The 22,134-nt window shown below is 38.6% G+C and overlaps 1 pseudogene; it reads left to right on the forward strand.

The window, feature by feature from the left end:
* The first annotated feature begins 5,620 nt into the window (after nt 1-5,620).
* On the forward strand, nt 5,621-12,957 carry LOC118813342 (annotated as a pseudogene).
* The last annotated feature ends 9,177 nt before the right edge of the window (nt 12,958-22,134 follow it).

Genomic DNA, 22,134 nt, shown 5'->3' on the forward strand with positions numbered 1-22,134 from the left:
ATGTCTTTAGCCTCGAGCCCCAGAAACACTAAATTGCCACCTGGTTACGCCTCAATATTATTTGAAGAGAAGCAGCCCCTTATCATGATGCTCCCACCATCGTACTTTATTGAGGGTTTGGCGTTTTTGGGATCACTAGCGCAGCCCTTCTTTCTCCAAACATGATGAGCTGAATTATTGCCAAAGATTTCTATTTTTGTTTGGTCTGACTAGAGTACATTATTTTAAAAGAGTAATCATTTATCAACATTCTTGAGTGCATATTTTAGATCTCTGTGCTTCTGTTCTAGCATGGGGTTTAGGAATGAAGATGATTACAGTGCAGTTCATTGCTTGTTTATCTTTTGTTCCTGTTGCCTTCATTATCACTGGTTTGACAGCACGTTATGAATCCTTGCAATTACTTCTACGAACTTTCCACTTGCATAGTATCAAACCAGTTCTACTCACAGGGATGTTTAAGGTCTTCGTTAGGGCTCTGTAGCTTTTTCAAATTGAGTGTTCGTTAATAAAGTTGTTCCAGAGAACTTTAGGAAGCTCCTTTACATTCCCCATGATTGGTTGCACAAAATCTTTTCAACAAATGACAGCAGGTGTAATTTGCATGAGAACATTTTTTAATATCCAGAATTCATTTTTATGTAAATTTACGTCATTTTCGTTCTCATGCAAAAGTTACTTTTTTGAAGAGTCAAAATACATTATAAGTGTAAATCTGAAGTAGAAGTAAATTAATTAACAAAAACAGAAGTGTCTGCACACTGTATATGAGGAAATTCAGCAAGACCTCGTGGATTATATGAATATTATAATATTATACAGAACATTTAAGAGCATTACAGAGAGCTTTATAGAGTGCTTTTGTTGCATTGACTTTTTCCATTAATCAACAATGTCAGCAACTCATCAATATTACAGGCAAATTTTTGCAGATCTAGTTGTTTTTTTGTGGTCAGTACAGAGTTCAGGAGTCTCTCACATGTATGTTCTTCCCCACTTGAATCTAAATCTATTGTTTTGCATCCAAATGACAATATGAATGAACTGTTTTGTGCAACATGTGCAAAAGCACTCTATTATTGTCCTGTGCAATACCTTGTCCTCATGGGTCTTTCTGCATTGTCAACTGCCCATCTTTCTAACAACCATCACATGGTATGCACACTTGATGCTCATGAAGTAATCTAATGACATACTCTGCTTTCTTTGTTTTATCAAATATGTCTTCTTTGCTATATTCATATTCACTGCCTAGTCTGTTCCTATATTCCTGTTTTTTTCTTGTATTACTCTTCTTGTTTGCTTTACCCCATTTGGATATTGTTTGTTGAGTTTTGACTCGTGGTGTATACATCTCTGCTTTTGCCTGACCTCTATTTAAAATCACAGAAATCATCTAAGACCTCCCACCTGACCACCTCAGATTGCTTACGATTAAGTAATGTACATTTTCTGATAAAAAATTTGAGAATTTGTAAACAAAACTTACTTTACACTATCACATACACTACAGTTCAATAATTACTGAGTTGACAACAGAACTTAACAATAAATGAATTGGAATCTATGTGAGAAAGGAGGGTTGAAAAAATGACACAGAAGAGTGAAGAAAATGCAGGATGGTTGCACAGCTTAAATGGTTCCCACTTCCTGCTAGGTTGCGAGTTGCTATGGTATCCAAGGTGGTTTCAAAGGTGTTGCTGGGTGGTTGCTAAAGGTAGGACAGGTAGCACCATTGCAGGAGGTTGCTATGGTGTTGCTAGAGGGTTGGTATTGTATTACAGGTGGTTGCTAGGCAGTTGCTATGGTGTCCCAGGGGGTTGCTAAGGTGTTGCTAGGCAGTTGCTATGATATTCCAGGGGATTGCTAAGATGTTGCTTGACAGTTTCTATGGTATCCCATGTGGCTGCTAAATTGTTGCTAGGCAGTTGCCATGGTGGATTAGTTGTTCATAAGGAATTGCTAAGTGATAGCTACGTGTTATTAAGAGTGAGTCTATGAGAGGAAGGAGGGATGAAAAAATGTCAGTATGGCTGTGGATTAGAGCTTGAGGACCTGCCCTGAGTGAGGACATGTAGTTCGGTGGGTGTTGGGCAAAGAAGTCATAGAGTTTAAGTGGTGGCAAAAATGATTGGGAGAAACGAGGGATGGAAAAAGAAGACAAACAGACGAGTGCAGGTCAGAACAACATTGATTTCATGTTCTGGGACCTGCCCTGAGATAGTATATGTGAAATGGTGTCTTTTGGTCTTGCATAAGTACAGTAGATTGTTAATCATTCCTACGGGAAAAAAATTCTCAAAATTCCATTGCTACACGGAATCCATGCCATCGATCAAAAACCTGTATACAAGCACGAATCACACAATCAGACCAGACAATGTGGAGTTGGAACACCGTTGAGATCTTGAAAACTGTGGGCTGAGTCATGTGGCAAATATCCAGCAGAAAAATAAGAATAATAAAAAGAAGAAGAATAAAAGAGAAGAGGAATAATATAAATTGGATCACAATATACATATACACACAATCACAATATACAATACACACAATCACTAATAAATGATATCATTTTCAATGAAAATCACACTCTCTTCATGTATTCTAGGGTTAAGCAAACCAAAGACGTTCAGTCAGGAACTTATTATTATGGGTTAAATGCGGAGGTGAAATTTCCTTGTTGTGGGACTAATAAGGGTCACTTAACTTAAGTAATCTCTTATGCTTGTAGTTTCTGGGAAAGCTAAATCAATGGGGCTGGGCTGAAGTAGATACTTGCAATTATGCAATTATTAATATTTTACTGCATAAGGAAATAGAGATAAAAGCAATAAACACAAAGGTACACACATGCTGGCATTGGTGCCCTTTATTATGTTGTACGCTCTGATAAATTCAGTTACTGAAACCATTTCAGGAAATAAATGAGTTCTGAGACTCCGTTTTGTCAGTTGTTGCATGCAATGCATGAAAACTTTTAACAGACAAAGTGTAAAATGGCCCAAATGATCCAAGAAAACTGCTTTAAGGTAAATATTAAAATAGCATTTTGGAGATATGAGCTTTTGTTTTAACAGTGATGATGAGCAATGTCTGGGCTGGGCTAGAGGTGCTGAACTTATCAGCACACTTTTATGACCTTATCAGCACACTGTTACTTGATTTATTGCACACAGTAATAAACATAATGGCACTATGACTGTCACCCTGCTTATGAGTGTTTAGCATCATTTACCATAAATACAGTTATCCTTTTCCTTTACTTTGCTCAATTCAATTCCAGCAAGTGCACACTTTACGGCACTGGTGATGCCCCACGCACACACAAACACCCACGCCTCCCACAGGGAATAACACATATAACACATAAACAGAACTTAAACTAACCAACATCAACATAAATCGTACCTAATCTCAGCACATTTATTGAATGACTTTAGTGAAATTTATTTTAAAATGTCATATTGATTACCACATTCCTGGGATTTATTCCCCTGGAAAGTTTTTGTTAATCTACTTTTTTATCATTGAAAAATTGACCTGCACTTTTTATCATTAAAGGTACAGTACGCAATTTTTGAGGATTTGGCAACCTCTCTGGTAGAAATGTGTAATAACATGTACTGTTTGGATGAGTCATTTTGTAATGGTTATGGGGTGTTTAGAGAGCAGTATTTTTAAGATGAAGAAAAACATTTGGTTTCCTTTCAAAGTGAAAATGCAAAGCTAGACCAGTGGGGTACAAAGTCTCTCAGACATGAGACAAAAGGCCTGCTTAAGCATGTTGCATGTTATATTTTAATCGTAAAAACACAACATTGTTTATTATGGTTTCCCTGGCTATTTGGCATTAGTATTACATGCATTGCATTACATATCTGTATTGGTGGCAAGAATTGGCTACATGTTTAGCTGTCTGGTTGGAGATGAGTTTATTTGTGAGTTTTGAAGCTCAAGTTCCAGCCACATCTGACCTTTTCTGTCTCGTACAATAATCACTTACACATAACAAGTGAATGTTGAATGTGAAAAATATAAATGTTCAATGCTGCTGCTTTGTTGAAATTATTATTATTGCTGTCAATACTGATAATAATAATTAGGGATGCATTGATACCATCTTTTGAGTACAAGTACGAGCACATGTTTTTTACTGATACCAAATCCAGTACCACAATGAGTAACCCATATAGACTTATGTAGTTGTTAGTGTAAATGAGTGCAATGTACAGTTAAATTATTATAATCTGACTGATTTTAAATGAAGTGCATTAGCTAGCTATGTTATGTTATTATTTACATTGTTCAAGTAGTGCTGCAGAGGAGAAACCAGGGTTTGTTCCACATAGAAAAGCACTTCTGTAAAGTTGTACATGTAGTACATTTCATAGCTTTGATCCCCGATTGGTCTCTTTCAACAAAGTCTCCATAGCATAGTGACAGCAGGAATCACATGCTAAATTTACTCACAGATCTGATTTAGCTTTACAGTAAATAGACACTGTTCTTAAGGCAATTTATTTGCCCCATTTTTTCCCATATACACTATGTTAGATATGACATACATAGATACATGATCTCAGTGTTGTATACAGTAGGTGAAAGACATCCTTGGTTGTTATCGTCATTATCATTATTATTATTATTATTATTATTATTATTACATTTTTGTACCCTATTTTGCTCCCTAATTTAGTTGTATCCAATTGCACCTTTTAGCTGGGGTATGCCATATCAAATGATGCTACTAAGTTGAGAGGGTGAAGGCTAGGATGAACTTCCTTTTAGTCACTTGATTTTCTGTTTAAACTGTCGCTAATTCGGCATCAACATGCTTGGAGGAGAACACTGATAATTCTGTTACGTAAGCTAACAGATGCCCATGCTGGCTAGCATTGTGCTGAGTGAGGATGAGGAAAATGCAGGACCATCCTACTTGCCCAGAAAGAGCAAGGGCAATTATGATCTCTTGGACAAACACCACAGATGGCTGTGGCATCGCTGAGGATCGACCTCACAATTTCTTCATGATGCGCTTAGACAGTTGTGTCTTTCAGGAGCCCCTCAAGCATTAGTTTTCACTGAGCATGAGAATGAGTTATAATGTATTTGTACAGAGGATGACAGTGAACTTTATGACTTTGCCTTTTGCTGTGTCATAAAGTCATAAAGTTTTGCATTTTCCTGTAAAGTTTTGAAGATACAAGGTTTTGTTCTGACAGTGATCATATGTTTTATCTACATATGCATACAAATAGATAGATATTTAAATATTCAAAAATGACATAATTCACAATAACATAAATAATGCAAAAAAACTTTTTTGATACATAGCCATTGTTTGCCTATAGATGTCTAAAGAGGAACATCATGCTTTTAGAACTTTGATATGATTTGATATAAACATATATTGGGTTATATCTTATAACCCAAATTATTTAAGTGTAATATCTTGTGGTCGTTGAACTTGCCTTGAAGGCATCAATTAGACTAATCACTTCCCCATTGGTCTTATCTTAGTTTCCCAGTCTTGTTTTGGAGTCTTGTGCAGTCAGGTGAATCATAAACCAACCAGGGAACATATAAAACCGAATGGGCCAGGAAACCTATTTCAGAAGGAATGTAGTTTGTATACAGTTCACGCTGCGTTCTGTCTTTGTCCCTTCATTAGCACCATGAAGTGCCATCGGACTGACTGCATCGAAAAACCTTTCTCCAGACTTTTTGAGAAACTCGGACACCTGGTGGGCTCTTCTCCAGTTTGGTTCATCATTGGTCCTCTGGTGATGTCTGCTGCGCTGGGAGGAGGAATATTTTTTCTCAAAGACCATGAGGACAATGACATCGAGAATCAGTTCACACCTTTCAATGGAGCATCTAAGTCAACCAGACATTTAGTGAAGGAATATTTCCCCAGTAATGACTCCATGTTTTCAAGTCAAAGACTGTATAATGAAGGGGACTATGCTATAATGCTAATATCAAGCATAGATGAAAAAAACATTCTTACGAAGGCTTCATTCGAAGAAGTAATTCGGCTTAACAGCAAGGTTAACAGCATCTCTGTTGAAGTCAGACAGAAGAAGGTAGGGTTCTGAAATCTCTGCTCCACTGTCAACACGGACTGTGTCACCAACCCCATATTGGACATCGCTGAAAATAATCCACAGAAAATTGAACAGACAAATTTAACTTTCCCACTGCACACTTTGAGAAACAGGCCAATCTTTCTAGGCTCTACGCTTGGTGGTGTCAAAAAAAACCAAGGTTCAGTTCAGCAGGCTCAAGCCATCAGACTTTTCTATTTCTTAAAAAATGTCTCAGGTGCTCATGAGTGGCTGCAGGCCTTCCATGAGGTTTTTTCGACTGAAAGGACCAACAGGAACGTCAAGGTATGTGAGACAGCTTATCATTGCTAACAGAACAAAACCTCATATCTCTAGTTTTTTACAATTTTTACATTTTTTTTATTTTATTTGAAAATATCAGCTGTCCTTTACATTGTGTTTAAACTTCATGATGAATGCGCTAAAATTACTTTGGAAAAAAATTGCTCCCATTACTTCCATTCAAAGTAAAGAATGTTTAGTAGAAGGTTTTGTTGTGTTAGCAATGCTTACACTTGAAATTATGTAATTATACTGTATGTGTATATATTATATTAGTTTAATACTACAAGTAATTCAAACATAAACATCATGTTTTAACATCAGATTTACAGTCTAAGGCAAAAGTTTTTTGATTTTTTAAAAAAAATGCACATTAACTTCTGCCATATTTTATCTTTTTTTTGTTAACTTATATTGACACAGAGAAAATCAACAAAACATGTTATTTGACCAGCGTGCCTAAACATTTGCGTACATGTTTTGTTAGCACATCCTCTACAGAGAACACACTTCTGTACATTTTAATGCACAATTACTGTTTATTTGCTGAATTTAACATATATAAAAACAAACAAACAAAAAAACAGAAGTGTAGAGGATGTCTTAACAAAACAGCAAAATTTTTATGACATAATATAACATAATTCAAACAAAAATGTAATTCAAACTTTTGCATATAAATGTAAGTGGCGCCACACATATAAGGTGAACAAGGTATGTTAGAGCAGGGAGAACATTAAAGGGCACTAATAAGAATTATATGGAATTTCTATAGAATAATAAGTATTTATCTATTTACTTATTTATTTAAGTCCACTAATGTACGAAAATGAAAAATATTAGAGATCTGTATCTTATTAATTTGCTTCATTTTATTTGTGTCCTGTGCAGGTGTCTTATTTCACCTCACTGTCCCGGCAGGAGGAGGTCCAGAAACACACGTCTGACGGCCTCCCTCTATTCTCCATCACCTACGGCCTTGCAATTGCTTTCTCCATATTGTCATGCATGCGGTAAACACTTTATACAATACAGAATACATGACACAGACATAATTCTGTGTTGTAGTTTAGATGCAGTGCTTTTTTCCCACACTGCATTTTACTTCACATCTCAGACACACAGACAGCTATAAATGTCTTCGGTCAATCTGAACTACTACTAAACTCTCCTTTTCACTTCCATATAATTTTGATATACTAAAATTTGGATTTGCATCATTTTATTTTTAGGTTACACTGATGAATAATACAAATAAATAAATAATAAATGATAATAAAAAATGAAAGGAAAGCGAAGACCGTTCGCATGACAACTACTGTATATCACTGCTGTTGGAGCAAAACCTTGTTATCTCAGTTTTTGTAGTTTTTTTCAGTTTTTGACCTAATATGAAAGTACCTGTTGCCATTTACATTGTGTGTAGATTTAATGATGAACGGACCAAAATAAACAGCCCCAAATTAGTTGGAAATAGTTGGTTCCATTGACTTACATTATTGCTTCTCCTGTAAAGTTACCATTTTTGAGATACAAGGTTTTGTTTCAACTGCAGCGATCTGTAAGTACACATCAACACACGCGTGTGTGTGTCTGCCTGTATATATATATATATATATATATATATATGCAGAGGATGTGTTAACTTGTATACATAAATATATATATACATATATATATATATATATATACATATATATGTATATATATATATATATATATATATATATATATATATATATATATATAAAAGAAGTTTTTAAAAGAGTCATTTATATGCAGTTGTATGCAGAATTTGAACACCACTGGTCAAACTACAAGTTAACACATCCTCTGCAAAGAACCCACTTAAATATGACATTTAGTTGAGTTTACCATATTGGGAAAGAAAACAAAATATACAACCTCCTTTCCAAAAAAAGTTGGGACGCTGTACAGAATGTAAATAGCAAAATAGGATGCAATGATATGCAAATCATTTAAACCATAATTTTAAAGGAAAATAGTACAACATAGCAAATGTTGAAACTGGGAAATATTTATTGTTTTAATTATCTGCCCCTTTTGAATTTGAGGCCAACAACACGTTTCAAAAAAGTTGAGATGGGAGCATGTTTACCTCTCCTTTAAACAGCCCTCTGTAAGTGTTTGGCAACTGAGGAGACACTGCTGTAGTTTGGAAAGTGAAATATTTTTCTGTTCTTGTTTGATACAGGATTTCAGCTGCTCAACATTTCATATTTTTCATTTCATAACCCTCGAAACGTTTTCAGTGGTGACAGGTCTGGACCAGGTCTGGACTGCAAGCAGGTCAGTTTAGCACCCGAACTCTTTTAATACGGAGCAATGCTGTTGTAATACACGCAGAATGTGGTTTGACTTTGTCTTGCAGAAATAATCAGGCCTTCCCTGAAAAAGACGTCATCTGGATGTCAGTATATGTTGCCAAAACATATATATATCATTCAGCAATGGTGCCTTCACAGATGTGCACATCACACATACCATGTGCACTAAAGCCCCCCATTCCATCATGAATACTGGCTTTTGAACTGTGCACTGATAACAAGCTGAGTGGTCTTTAGCCCAGAGGACACAGTGTCCATGATTTCCAAAAAGAAATTCAAATGTTGATTAGTCAGACCACAGGACACTTTTGAACTTCACCTCAGTGCATTTTAAATGAGCTCAGGCCCAGAGAAGGTGGTAACATTTCTGGATCCTATTTATTTATGGTTTCTTCTTTGCGTTTAGAGTTTTAATTAGCATTTGTGGATGCAGCGATGAACTGTGTTCACAGACAGTGTTTTTCAGAAGTGTTTCTGAGCCCATGCAGTGATTTCCACTACAGAATCATGTCTGTTTTTAATGCAGTGCTGTCTGAGGGCCCAAAGATCACAGCCAGCAAATACTGGTTTTTGGTCTTGTCCCCTACATACAGATTTCTCCAGATTCTCTGAATTGTTTAATGTTATTATGTACGATAGACAATGAAAAGTAGAAGTTTTTTTATGTTGAGAAACGTTATTCTTGAATTGTTGCACTATTTGATCATGCGGTCTTTCACAGAGTGCTGAACCCCTCCTCATCTTTACTTCTGAAAGACTCAGCCTCTGTGGGATTTTTTTTATACCCAGTCATGTTACTGACCTGTTGCCAATTAACCACCAGGTGTTTTTTGTAGCATTACACAACTTTGCCAGCCTTTTGTTGCCCAGCTTTTTTGACACACATTGTTGGCATCAAATTCAAAATGGGCAATTATTTTTCGAAAAACAATGAAATTTCTCAGTTACTTTTGAAATATAGGGTTTAAATCATTAGCACATCATTGTATTTTCTTTTTATTTACATTTTGGACAGCATCCCAACTTTTTTGGAAATGGGGTTGTAAAATGTACCTTAATTTGTGCTCAAGCTTCTCACATAGAGCAATCAACGAAACATGTAATTTAACCAGGGTGTACAGACTTTTGCATATGACTGTATACACCCAGCGGCCACTTTATTACACCTGCTTAGTCATGCAATTATCCATTTAGTAAATCATGTGTCAGCAGCACAATGTATAACAGTTAATGTACAGGTCAAACACCAGAACGAGGGAAATGAGATCTAATTGGCTTTGATATTGGTGTAGTTGTTGATGACAGTCCGGGTGGTTTACACAGACTGTTGCAAAAAAAAACCAAAAAAAACAAAAACAAACAAAAAAAAACCTCCAGGGAGAATCTGTGCTGTGGGCAAAAATTCTTAGTTGATGAGAGAGGTCAGGGGAAAGGCAAGACAAGTGTACTGATATCTTCCCCGTTCATCGAAATGCAAACGTCTCTTTTGTCAGTGTGTGTATTGAAACACTAACCAGTTATACAGTCTTTGTGACGTCCTGCCACCAATAATGTGCACCAATAATGAATCTTCTTTTAAAATTATTGATATATCCCAATCTGTCTCATTTCAGATTAGATAACGTGAGGAACAGGCTGTGGGTGGCGTTCATAGGGGTGCTGTCTGCTGGCCTGGCAGTTATCTCCAGCTTCGGCCTGTTGCTCTATGCTGGCGTGCCGTTTGTTGTAATTGTGGCTAACTCACCCTTCTTAATTCTAGGTAAGATAAACTAACTGATAGCTTTCTCTGAAGCCTCACATTGGTACACTGGCAACACTTTTGGACACTTTAAGACATTTGTAACCGCTTAATGGTAAATTAGTTATATAATTAAAAAGGCAGAGTTAATTCAAGAAAGAAAAAAAATAAAACTTTAAGACTGAAATTTATATCATTGTCCCCTTTCCCTAGCCAAGGCATTACTGCTATCTAAAGTTATAAGTCTAAAAACATGCACAAAAGTGCTAATGTAATAAAGTACACTAATGGAGAATGTGTTGTATGTGGTTGTATATAGTTACAATGTCAAGCTTGCAACAATAGAAGAACCCTTTTTGGTGCTATTTAGAACCATTTTCGAAAAGGTTCTATACAGAGCCATATACAACACATTCCCGTCAATCTGAAGCATGATCAGCAAGATGTCATCAAATATAAATATTTTGGTCTCTGCTTCTCAGGTATTGGAGTTGATGATATGTTCATTATGCTCGCCAACTGGCAGCAGACCAAGGTCAAAGACCCTGTTGAGAAGAGAATGGCAGATACCTACAAAGAAGCTGCCATGTCCATAACCATCACAACATTGACCAATGTCCTGGGCTTCTACATCGGCCTCATGAGCGACTTCCCATCTGTCCAGGCCTTCTGCATGTACACAAGCACTGCCATTTTATTCTGTTTCATTTACAACATCACCTTCTTTGGAGCCTTCCTAGCCCTCAATGGTAGAAGAGAGGCCAGTAATAGGCACTGGCTGACCTGCATGAAGGTTCCAGTCAAGGCTCCAGAAGGAAAATCCAAGGCATATTCCCTGTGCTGTACCGGAGGGGACTACGACAGAATGACTGGCTCAGAGAAAGATCAGATATTTACGCACTTCTTTAAGTCATATTACGGGCCTTTTATCACCAAACCATTGACCAAAGTGTGTGTGATCCTGCTGTATGCTAGTTATCTGGCTGGAGCCATCTATGGATGCCTCCATTTGAAACAAGGAATCGAAATGAAACATCTGGCAGCTGATGATTCATACGTGATTGATTATTACGATGATGAGAAGAAGTACTTTTCTAATTATGGTCCAAATGTCATGGTGGTGGTGTCTGAGGAGTTTCCGTACTGGGATGAGAACAGAAGATCTCAGCTGGATCTATGCATGGAAAACTTCAACAATCTCAGCTTCATCAGGAAAGAACTGTTCACTTCTTGGCTTGACTCGTATTTGGCATTTGCTCGAAACTCAAGACTTGACATAAATGATGAAGGAGTCTTCAAAACAAATCTGCCTCTGTTCTTCAAGCTCTTTCCAGACTTTGAGTTAGATGTCAACATCACAAATGGCAAAATCGCTGCTTCTCGTTTTTTTGTGCAAACTGCAAACATTGCTAATGCGAGCATGGAGATAACAATGACAGATGAGCTCAGAAGCACAGCCCAAAGCTGTACTGCAACAAAACTGCTGGTATTCCATCCAATGTTCATCTACTTAGACCAATACTCTGTAATAGTCAGGAATACCCTTCTGAATGTAGGGGTCACTGCAGCAGTTATGCTGGTCATTTCTCTCCTCCTAATCCCTAATCCACTCTGCTCTTTCTGGGTCACATTCTCCATTGGATCTGTCATAACTGGGGTCACCGGATTTATGGCACTATGGAACGTCAACCTAGACTCCATTTCCATGATCATCCTAGTCGTTTGTATTGGTTTCACTGTGGACTTTTCTGCTCATATTTCCTATGCATTTGTCTCAAGCAACAAAGCAACTGCCAATGAAAAGGCCATTGACGCCCTGTTTTCTTTAGGGTACCCTGTGCTACAGGGAGCTGTGTCCACTATAGTAGGTGTGGTGGTGTTAGCCTTCGCCAAGCAGCACATCTTCAGAACCTTCTTTAAGATCATGTTTCTAGTTATGCTTTTCGGTTTGGCTCATGGGATTGTCTTCATTCCAGTCTTGCTGACATGGTTTTCCTGCAGCTCCAATGAACACAAGAAGGAAACAGAAAAAGAAGAGCCTCAGCTTCATGCAGTTGTGCCATATGCTATAAAGTCTGAAATCAAGACTGTGGCATACGACAGTCATGTATTTATCATGGACAATTACCATCACTGGATGCAGAGTGTCAAAACACAGCAGACTCAGACATACGTACTTCAGATTCCTAATAGATGGACCATAAGAACATGTGATCCTGATTGTCCATGACAGATCAGTGCATTTACAGTTCTTCATGCTGAAATATGTTTGCCTGCAAAAATTTGTACACCACTCATCAAATTATGTTTTCTTGATATTCTAAGTGAAATTAAGCCCTGAAGGTCCTGAGCCGACTGGCATGGATGCTCCTGTATCTCCTTCTGGATGGCAGAAGGTTATACAGTGTGTGGCTGGCATGGGAGGAGACCCTGATTATGCTTCGTGTTCTGCACACACAGCGCTGGTAGTGAAGGAACGAGTAACACACATATATATATATATATATATATATATATATATATATATATATATATATATATACTGGCTTGCTTGTTAAATTAGCTTGTCAGCTTTGACCAACAGAGGGCAGCTCTTTTTTTCAGTAACTGGGACAGTAGGAGATTATGTTTTATGTTCGAGAGTTTCATACCATCCCTGCCAGTTTGGTAAACTACAGTTTCTTTATTGTTTATAGCAGACTGGCTCACAAACCTCAATATTGCTATTACGTTAAATTGTTTGTCTGTCTGTCTGAACATTGAACATTGAACAAGTGGACTCGTTAGCTGCCCAGTATTTTTTTTTTCACCTGGTCCTGAAAGGGGAAAAAAACAGCCCCCCTCTGCTGGTCAGAGCTGAGGTAACATGTAACTGTTAGACAGTATTTTTTATTTTTTCATAAGTTACTGGTCTGGCGTACCACAGTAGTGGGAAAAATTGTGATGGAGAACTTTTTCGTGAGAAGAACTTTTTTTTTTGGAGAAGTTTTTCTTGTCAGAATTTAGAACACACATTTTTCCTGTTTTGGTTTGTTACACAGGCAAAAAAATAAAGTGGAAGTGGATTCGTTATTCCATCTTAATCTTCAGGGTGTCTTCTTAACTATGTAAACATAAAAAATGAAATTTACATTTATTCATAAACGTATTGGAACAAAATATAAAATCTGACTTTTGCACTGGCCACATTGTCTGTTGAAATTTTCTTCCAATATGTCAAATTCAGCCTTTAGCTGTAATTGTGCTTTCAAATGTTCTCTCTGATGTTAGTTAAGCTGTGAATTTTTAAATATTCTTCTGTGTTCAGTGAACTTGTGTTCAGATAATGACTGTGATAGTGCACTTGGTATCGGTATAGATGGCTCCACTATTGAAAATTCCTGTAAAATGTAGATAAAATATTGGTTTTGACATGTTTTAGGTTTGATTGTAAGATGTTTTTGAATAAACGCTGCTTGTTTCCCAAAAAAATAACATTGAAAATACATTCGATTTTTATTTTGTACTGATGACATACAACACGATATTTCATTGTCACTGGGGTCTGTACTCTTGGCCTGTAGATATATATGCAGAGAGTCTTTGCCCTGCACCTGGAGATCAGGTTGTTTATGTGGACCTGACAGGATCCCGCTGTGGCCATCTCCAAGCACTACAACACCTGTCACCACCGTCACACCTGTCTACACTCGGCCTCCTGCATGGACATGATGCCCTCTGCCTGCAGAGTGAGAGAGAGAGAGAGAGAGAGAGAGAGAGAGAGAGACAAACAGAAGCATGCAGACACCAGGCAGACGACGAGTAAGAGGAGGACAGATGGACAGACAGTAAGGGCCACGCTGGCAGAAGGAGAGAGGGGATTAGATAGAGACAGACAGACCAAAAGTGTCAGAAAGATAGGATGAGACAGAGGACCAAACAGATCAGGCAGACAGAAGGAAAGTGTGACAGATAGAGGGAGACACAGCATGGAGAATGGAGACTGAGAAACATTTGAGTGCAAACACAGCAGCTGGAATCCACTGACTGACTAGTTATGCATAGTTGATCAGTTCCCCTCTACCCCGTTCATCACTGGTCAGTTTCTGACCACAGGACCGCTGTTGTCTAGATATTATTTGGGTGGTGGATCATTCTCAGCACAGCAGTGACACTGACATGGCAGACACAGCAGTCTCTAACTGTACAGCAGCATGTAAGAGCTATAAGAGAGGGGTTTCTGATAAAGTGTCTGGCAAGTACATGTAAATGCAACCATTCACCTTCTGACAGATCAGGTGCTTGCATATCGGCCTCGTATCTCCAAAACGGTAACTTTAAAGGAGAAGGAAAAAACATACTTCACTTTTAATGTAAATCAATGGAACCAGACTTTTTTCCAAGTCATTTTGGGCCATTTCTTATGGTCTATTCTTCATGAATTTACACACAATGTAAAGGGAAACAGGCATTTTCAAATTATGTCACAAATTGAAAAACAACAAAAATGGAGCTTTTCTTGTATTTATGCACCCTTTTAATGCAAAGCTAAGTTAGCTATGTTACTGTTATGTTATATGCTATATGTGTGTTGTGGTGTGAGTACGCTGGTGTAGTATGGCTGCCACTTTAGACCGGTTTTTCATTTTTTCCCCTTTGTCTTGTGTTGTTTTTTGATATTTCCCCACTGTCCAAGGCGTTTGCCATCGCATTCGCTGAAATAGGGCCTGAGGGTGATTTACCCCCCTGTGGCTCAGAGGCTTCTTGGGCTGGCTGTTCAAGCAATGCTACTATGATGCAGGTTTTGCCAGCCGCTTGCAAGATGCTGTATCACAGCTTTGAGGCTGCCTGGACTGGTTGCATTAGTGACGCTGTATCGTAGCTACAAAGTTGCTAAGATGGATTGCCTGTTCGATGCTACATTGCAGCTACGTGGCTGCCTGGGCTGGCCACTTGGGTGTCGCTGCATTGCAGCTATGAAGCTACCTAGACTGGTGATATTTGGCTGTAGGAGGAGTGCTACACTGCAGCTATGAGGCTGCCTGGGCTGGCCACTTGGGCGAAGCTGCATTGCAGCTATGAAGCTACCTAGACTGGTGGTGTTTGGCTTTGTGAGGAGCACTACACTGCAGCCACAAGGCTGCCTAAGTGATGCTCCATCACAGCAACATGGCTGCCTGGGCTGGCTGCTTGGGTGTCGCTGCATTGCAGCTGTGAGGCTACCTGGGCTGGTGGTGTTTGGCTGCAGGAAAACACTACCCTTACGCAGCTAATGACATTTCTGGCCTTCAAGACTTCCCAGGTCGGCTGTCTGTCTGACGCTACACTGTAGTTGTGGGAGCCTCCCAGTCAGAGTGAGACTTTCCCTTGCAGCTCAGGACACTTTATGGGCTAGCCAAGTGACTCTATACCTTGGTCTGAGGAGACTCCCTGCTAGCTGTAGGAACTGTGTGTTTATGTGTGTGTATTGTTTGTATTTATTGCTGTTTATGTTTTATTTTTCTTTTACTTTTTTAAAGCGTCCTTGAGCATGGGAAAGTCACTATATGAATAAAAGTGATGATGATGATGATGATGATTATAATATAATATGGCTGCACTTTCAGTTCAGAGAATCTTTTACGCGTTGATTTCTAGTGAGCTATTAAGGCAAATGTCCAGCTCTACAAATCAACAGTTTGATTCATTCTAATTCTGGACCACAAAAAGTGAATGTTTATAAGTAAACCATGATCAGTAAGGGGGGAAATTTGATTACACTAAATATTGATAAAATTGATTTATTAATTGGGCTGAAGATAATGTGTATGGAGAAAAATAGATGTTTAAACTACTTTCGGATGGTTAAACCTGCATCGGGTCAATTTGACCCTGGAACATTATTGCTGTTCCTCACAGGAGGGTTAAGATGACAAGTGCATAGTGTCATTAAACAATACAGTGCTGTGCAAAACACTTAATTACAACCCAATAAGTCCAATAGTGCAAGGCTAAGCCTAAAGTCTGACGAGACCAGATCAGAGAGATGGTAAAATGTACGAGAATGTGGATTGTGGAGAGAGTCCTGAGTAGATGAATTATGCAAATTCAATCATTTAGTCCCACCTACCAGGTTCTGCTGTGCTGCAGAACGCTGCTCACCTGCCTCAGGTGTGGTGGAAGCTGGAATAGAGCAAAAGCGAGGCTTTGTCTGACTGAACCGACCCTTCCACTGGCCTGAGTCAGAGGCCTGAGTCAGACACGGCTTCTCTGATTGCCGGGACGCGCCTCTACAACTGGTGTTCAAAGTCACTATATGAATAAAAGTGATGATGATGATGATGATGATGATTATAATATAATATGGCTGCACTCTTAGTTCGGAGAATCTTTTACGCTTTGATTTCTAGTAAGCTGTTAAGGCAAATGTCCAGCTCTACAAATCAACAGTTTGATTCATTCTAATTCTGGACCATAATCAGGGCTGTTGGTACACGTCCACTTATGGTATACACAGTCATGTGGGGGTCCCAAGTACAAAGGGCCATGAGGCACTGCATATCAGCTTATTTCATATAAAGTTATTTTTTAGCATGAAGGATGAACTAAAACAATGGCCAAGTCATGAATGAGGATGAAGGATGTAAGCTGAGCTTTTGGTTTTATTGAATAGACACAGAGAGACTGGATAGGTAGAAACAGACAAAGCAACACAGGAAAACAGAAACAGGATCCAACACAAGACCTGATTAAGACTAATACTACTTACACAGCAGGACTAACAAGACACAGATGGACAAGATGATGACAGGAGCTACAAACAACACACTGGTGACTGGGATGAAAGGGCAGAATGTTTTAATGGCAGCAACCTGCTTAATTGTCACTCTAATTCCTGATAAATTCACACACTAAAGAAAGCCTACATTACTTTAATGCATGTATTAGTTAATGCTGAGTAATTTAGCCTTTGGTTGTTCCCCCTTGTTTCCACTCACTGCATGTCACCAGCATTTACTTACCTCAGCTGTCAGAATCACCTCAGCATTTCACCACTGTGGATTCAGCTCTTGCAGTTTTTATAGCCATTTTAATTACAGGTGCCTTTGAAGAACAGTAGAATAGACAGGAGTTTCAATGTGCTGGGGTCAGACGCCAAAATGTAAACCTCCTCCTGTTTCTCGGCTCAAACTGATACAGGAAAAATATTTTTAATATTTTTGGAGGATGAAACGTCTCTGCTAGACTTCATTAGCGTAATGAAGATGTAAGTGGAAAATGACTAATTTAGCACGTTTGCAGCCCCCCTGCATATTTATTACGCACATAATGTTCAGGTCTATTTGACCCAGCAGTGAGAATAAAGGCTACAAAGGGTAAAAATATCAAATTTAGACTGAAACTGATTTGTTTTCTTTTCAAAGCTGAGACACAATGTGATTGCGTAATCACTACAAAAAAATAAAATGTAGTTTTAAAATAACACTTATGGCTCACTTAGTGTAATTTGAAACTGACATGGCCAGTTTGATCCAGAACCAAAGAAACATCTTGTTTGTATGAATCAATATGCCTTCATAACAGAAAATATGACAAAAATGTTAATATCTCAATAAGAATAAATAAAACTAATGCGTTGAATGTCTAGTTTTTGCCAGTGTATAGAAAAAAAAACAAAAAAACAAATGAACAAAAACAAATTTTTTTAATGAAAAAGCGAATGTTTATAAGTAAACCATGATCAGTAAGGGGGGAAATTTGATTACACTAAATATTGATAAAATTGATATATTAATTGGGCTGAAGATAATGTGTATGGAGAAAAATAGATGTTTAAACAACTTTCGGATGGTTAAACCTGCATCGGGTCAATTTGACCCTGGAACATTATTGCTGTTCCTCACAGGAGGGTTAAGAAGACAAGCGCATAGCGTCATTAAACAATACAGTGCTGTGCAGTACACTTAATTACAACCCAATAAGTCCAATAGTGCAAGGCTAAGCCTAAAGTCTGACGAGACCAGATCAGAGAGATGGTAAAATGTACGAGAATGTGGATTGTGGAGAGAGTCCTGAGTAGATGAATTATGCAAATTCAATCATTTAGTCCCACCTACCAGGTTCTGCTGTGCTGCAGAACGCTGCTCACCTGCCTCAGGTGTGGTGGAAGCTGGAATAGAGCAAAAGCGAGGCTTTGTCTGACTGAACCGACCCTTCCACTGGCCTGAGTCAGAGGCCTGAGTCAGACACGGCTTCTCTGATTGCCGGGACGCGCCTCTACAACTGGTGTTCATGCTGATGCTGATGAAAGGGAGCCGTCTCTGGGGGAGTCCGGGGGAAAGCTTGAGTGAAAAGCAACACTAGCTCTTTCTAAATGGATTTCTTGGCTGTAAAGGCTTCAGGATCTGTTGTAAGGAATGCTGAAGCACAAAATGTGCTTTAAATATTCATGAGTCTATAAAGGTTTATGGGCATCACAGCGACACGTCTAGATTACACACAGGCCGGGAGGAGGAAGGAGTGGACGTCTGTTGGGAAATACAGTCTACAGGCAGGAAGCAGCTGAGAAATCAGCTGATTCTGCCCACATATTCCTCCTTCACTTCATTACATATTTAATCTCCTTTTCTCCTGCAGTGAATGTTGGAAAACAGATATACTACCCCCAAAAGTTTGTACACACCTCCAGTGTTTCTTGTGAAATGAAGGGTATTAATAGGGAACTTGTCTTCCTTTGCTGCAGTAACAGCCTCTACTCTTCTGGGAAGGCTTTACACTAGATGTCGGAACATTGCTGTGAGGATTTGATTGCATTCAGCCACAAAAGCATTAGTGAGGTCAGGTACTAATGTTGACTTGTCATGATTAAAAGTAAGCATTGGAGCAACTAAAAAGGATACCAAACAGCAGTTTATGGATGAAATATGGTTTATCCACTCTGTGGATCCACTGCTAACAAAGACTGGAGTAATGTTAATGATCTGGCGATGCTTATGTCACCATCTCTTTTAGATTTTTACTATTCTTTTGAGTAATCTAGAATTTTCAAACCACTCAAAGCCCATGTACAGATGTTTACAGGTTACAGATGGACATTTTACTGTACTCAGCCATTGGAAGATGTACCTCACTTACTGGAACATTTCATCTGATTTCGCTCAGTTATTGGGATGTTACATTCAGGGACTCACATATTTCACCTGATTTTACTCAGTTGTTGGCAAACTTCAATTGGTTATTGATATATTTCACACGATTGTAGGTGTTGCAATATTTTACTCAGTTATTTGCATATTTTGAATGATTTTACTCAGGTATTGGCATATTTTACTCAGCCACTGGCATATTTCACCTGATTGTGCTTGGTTGTTGGCATATTTTAATCAGTTATTGGTGTATTTCTCCTGATTTTACTCTGGTGTACTGGCATATTTTACTCAGATATTGGCATATATTACCCAGTCATTGGCATATTCCACTGTTGGCGGCCTTTGAAACATTGCTTGCATAGCTAGTTAATAAACTAATAACATGTTTACTGTGTGGTACTATATTAAAACCCCCCCACAAAAATCTTAGTAGATCACATGAGGCTTGCAGTTAACAGCAGAAGGGCGTCAGTCTAAAGTCCTGTTGGCAGGCCTAAAGTTTTATTACACACTTTTATAACCTAAAAATAGCTCAGCCAGTTTGCAAAATGAAGGAGTTATTTGGCAGCTACTTTTTTTTTTATTCTAAACTTGTGAAACAGTTTTCAGCTGTGAGGATGACGACCCCACTTTCTCTGTGGCTTCCATTTCGAGTGTTCTGTAGGAGATCTTAGGTCAGATTAACTAAACTAAGAGTGTTCAGGCCTGGGCGTTTTTCAATAGAGGTTTAAACATGAAAAACAAGGATATTAATGGGCTCTAAAGTGTGCTCAAAGAATTTACTGCTGTTTTTATTGGAGCATTGGAGCATTTGGAGGGCAGTGGGTGCTATTTTTGCCTTGGCAGTGTAAAGTCATTGTGCCTCTGGCCCCTCCCAATGGCAGCTGGTGGCCTCCCTCTTGACAGTTAATAGAGTGATTGCCAAAGCTGTTGGGCTCTGATTTTAAGAGATGTTTGTTTCAGTGCGTATGATCATAAAATGTTATTTAAAAGCCTCTGAGATCATCAAAAACGTGCCTGCCAGTGGTAGTATTCTTAATATAACTTTCGATCTTCAGCTTGCTGAAGGTAGCTTTGACTAATAAACTTGTATTTATTTATTTATGGTGTTTATTTCTGTTTAAACTGTTGAAATTCGTCTTTGAAAGACCCTGAATTGATTTTGATAGCATCAGCAGCATAAAGCAACAGTGTTTTAGTATCAGACTGCATTACATATTTTCCCTTTTAAGCTCATTCAATATATCTGCATTATTTTATCTGCATCACATTTTATTTTTCAATATATCATGATTATTCCACCTCAATCTTTATGGGGAAAGTCTGCATAGATTTTAGTTTTAATAGAAATTTTTGATTTCATCAACATTCAAGCTAGATTTATTTGATGGACAATGCTTTCTACACAAAGTTTGACCCTGGTACTTTACCAAGTTTGAAAGAGAGGAGAAAGTTTGAAAATGTTCTTCTCCTTTTCTCAGTGAGGGCTGCCTGACAGCTACACATCCTTTCAGACCCACAGCGCTGAGTCGTCTTCTCACAGTGGAAGGATGGACAGAAACACCTGTGGATGTTTTCAGATCTGGAGCAGCTTGATTTTCTCCTCTCTCTCAAAGATGAAAGGTTTACACACTGTTTATCTGATGGGGGCAGGTTTGGTGATCTTTCACACTGAAAACTTAAGTTAGTTAACTTCACTTTTAAGAAATCATTCAAAGCTACTGCCTTGAAAAAATGAAGTTACTTTGCAGGGTCCAGCTTAAACACCTGTATATTTAAGGGAAGGTACTGTGTCATTTTCAGTGTCACACAAACAGCCCAGTTACTTTGAATGGTTTCCACTGAGCCGGCAGTGCTGTACTTTTTTTGCTTACTCTTGAATGAGTCAGGTTAGATTTAGTCAGCCTGGTTAGGCGAACCTCTCAGTTAATGACCCCAAATAACCTCGCTTTACTCAACAGCTCATTGCCTTAACCTCAACATAAAACACCGACATAGGAAGAATGAAAAAACATGTAAAATGCATCTGTTACGACCTTAGAGGTCATGTTTTGTTCTGTGCAATTTTTCTTTGTTTCTTTCTTTTCTTTCACATATTGTAGTGTCATGACGACTCTAGTCCAGCAGGGGGCTTGATCTATAAAAGCTGGATTACGACCAGGTGGAAGTGTGAGGCGAGAGAGAGGGTTAAACGCTGTTGCTTCCCGGGTCCCTGACCACCAACCTGAAAAACGCTCATGCTTCAGTAGAGTCACTATAAGGCCGTGATGGCTGTCTTAACTGTGTATGGAGTAGTTTACAAGGTGTTGAGGTTTTCAGTGTGGTGTGTAAAACCAATGTTTCAAATGGTGTTGATGCTCGTATGGTGGTGACGTTACCTTTGAAGTCTGTATGTTCTCCATCAAAGTCTGTGGGGCCTAGGCACTGCAGTATCTTTATGTCCTCATTTTAGGGAGGGAGGACATTATTGTTCATCTTTCAGTGTGTCCCAATTCAGGGGCTGGATCCTTCGGAGGATGCGGTCTATGAAGGCCTGTCCTTCGAAGGCTGCT

This window comes from Colossoma macropomum, unplaced genomic scaffold, assembly GCF_904425465.1.
Source record: "Colossoma macropomum unplaced genomic scaffold, Colossoma_macropomum, whole genome shotgun sequence".
NCBI lineage: Eukaryota > Metazoa > Chordata > Actinopteri > Characiformes > Serrasalmidae > Colossoma > Colossoma macropomum.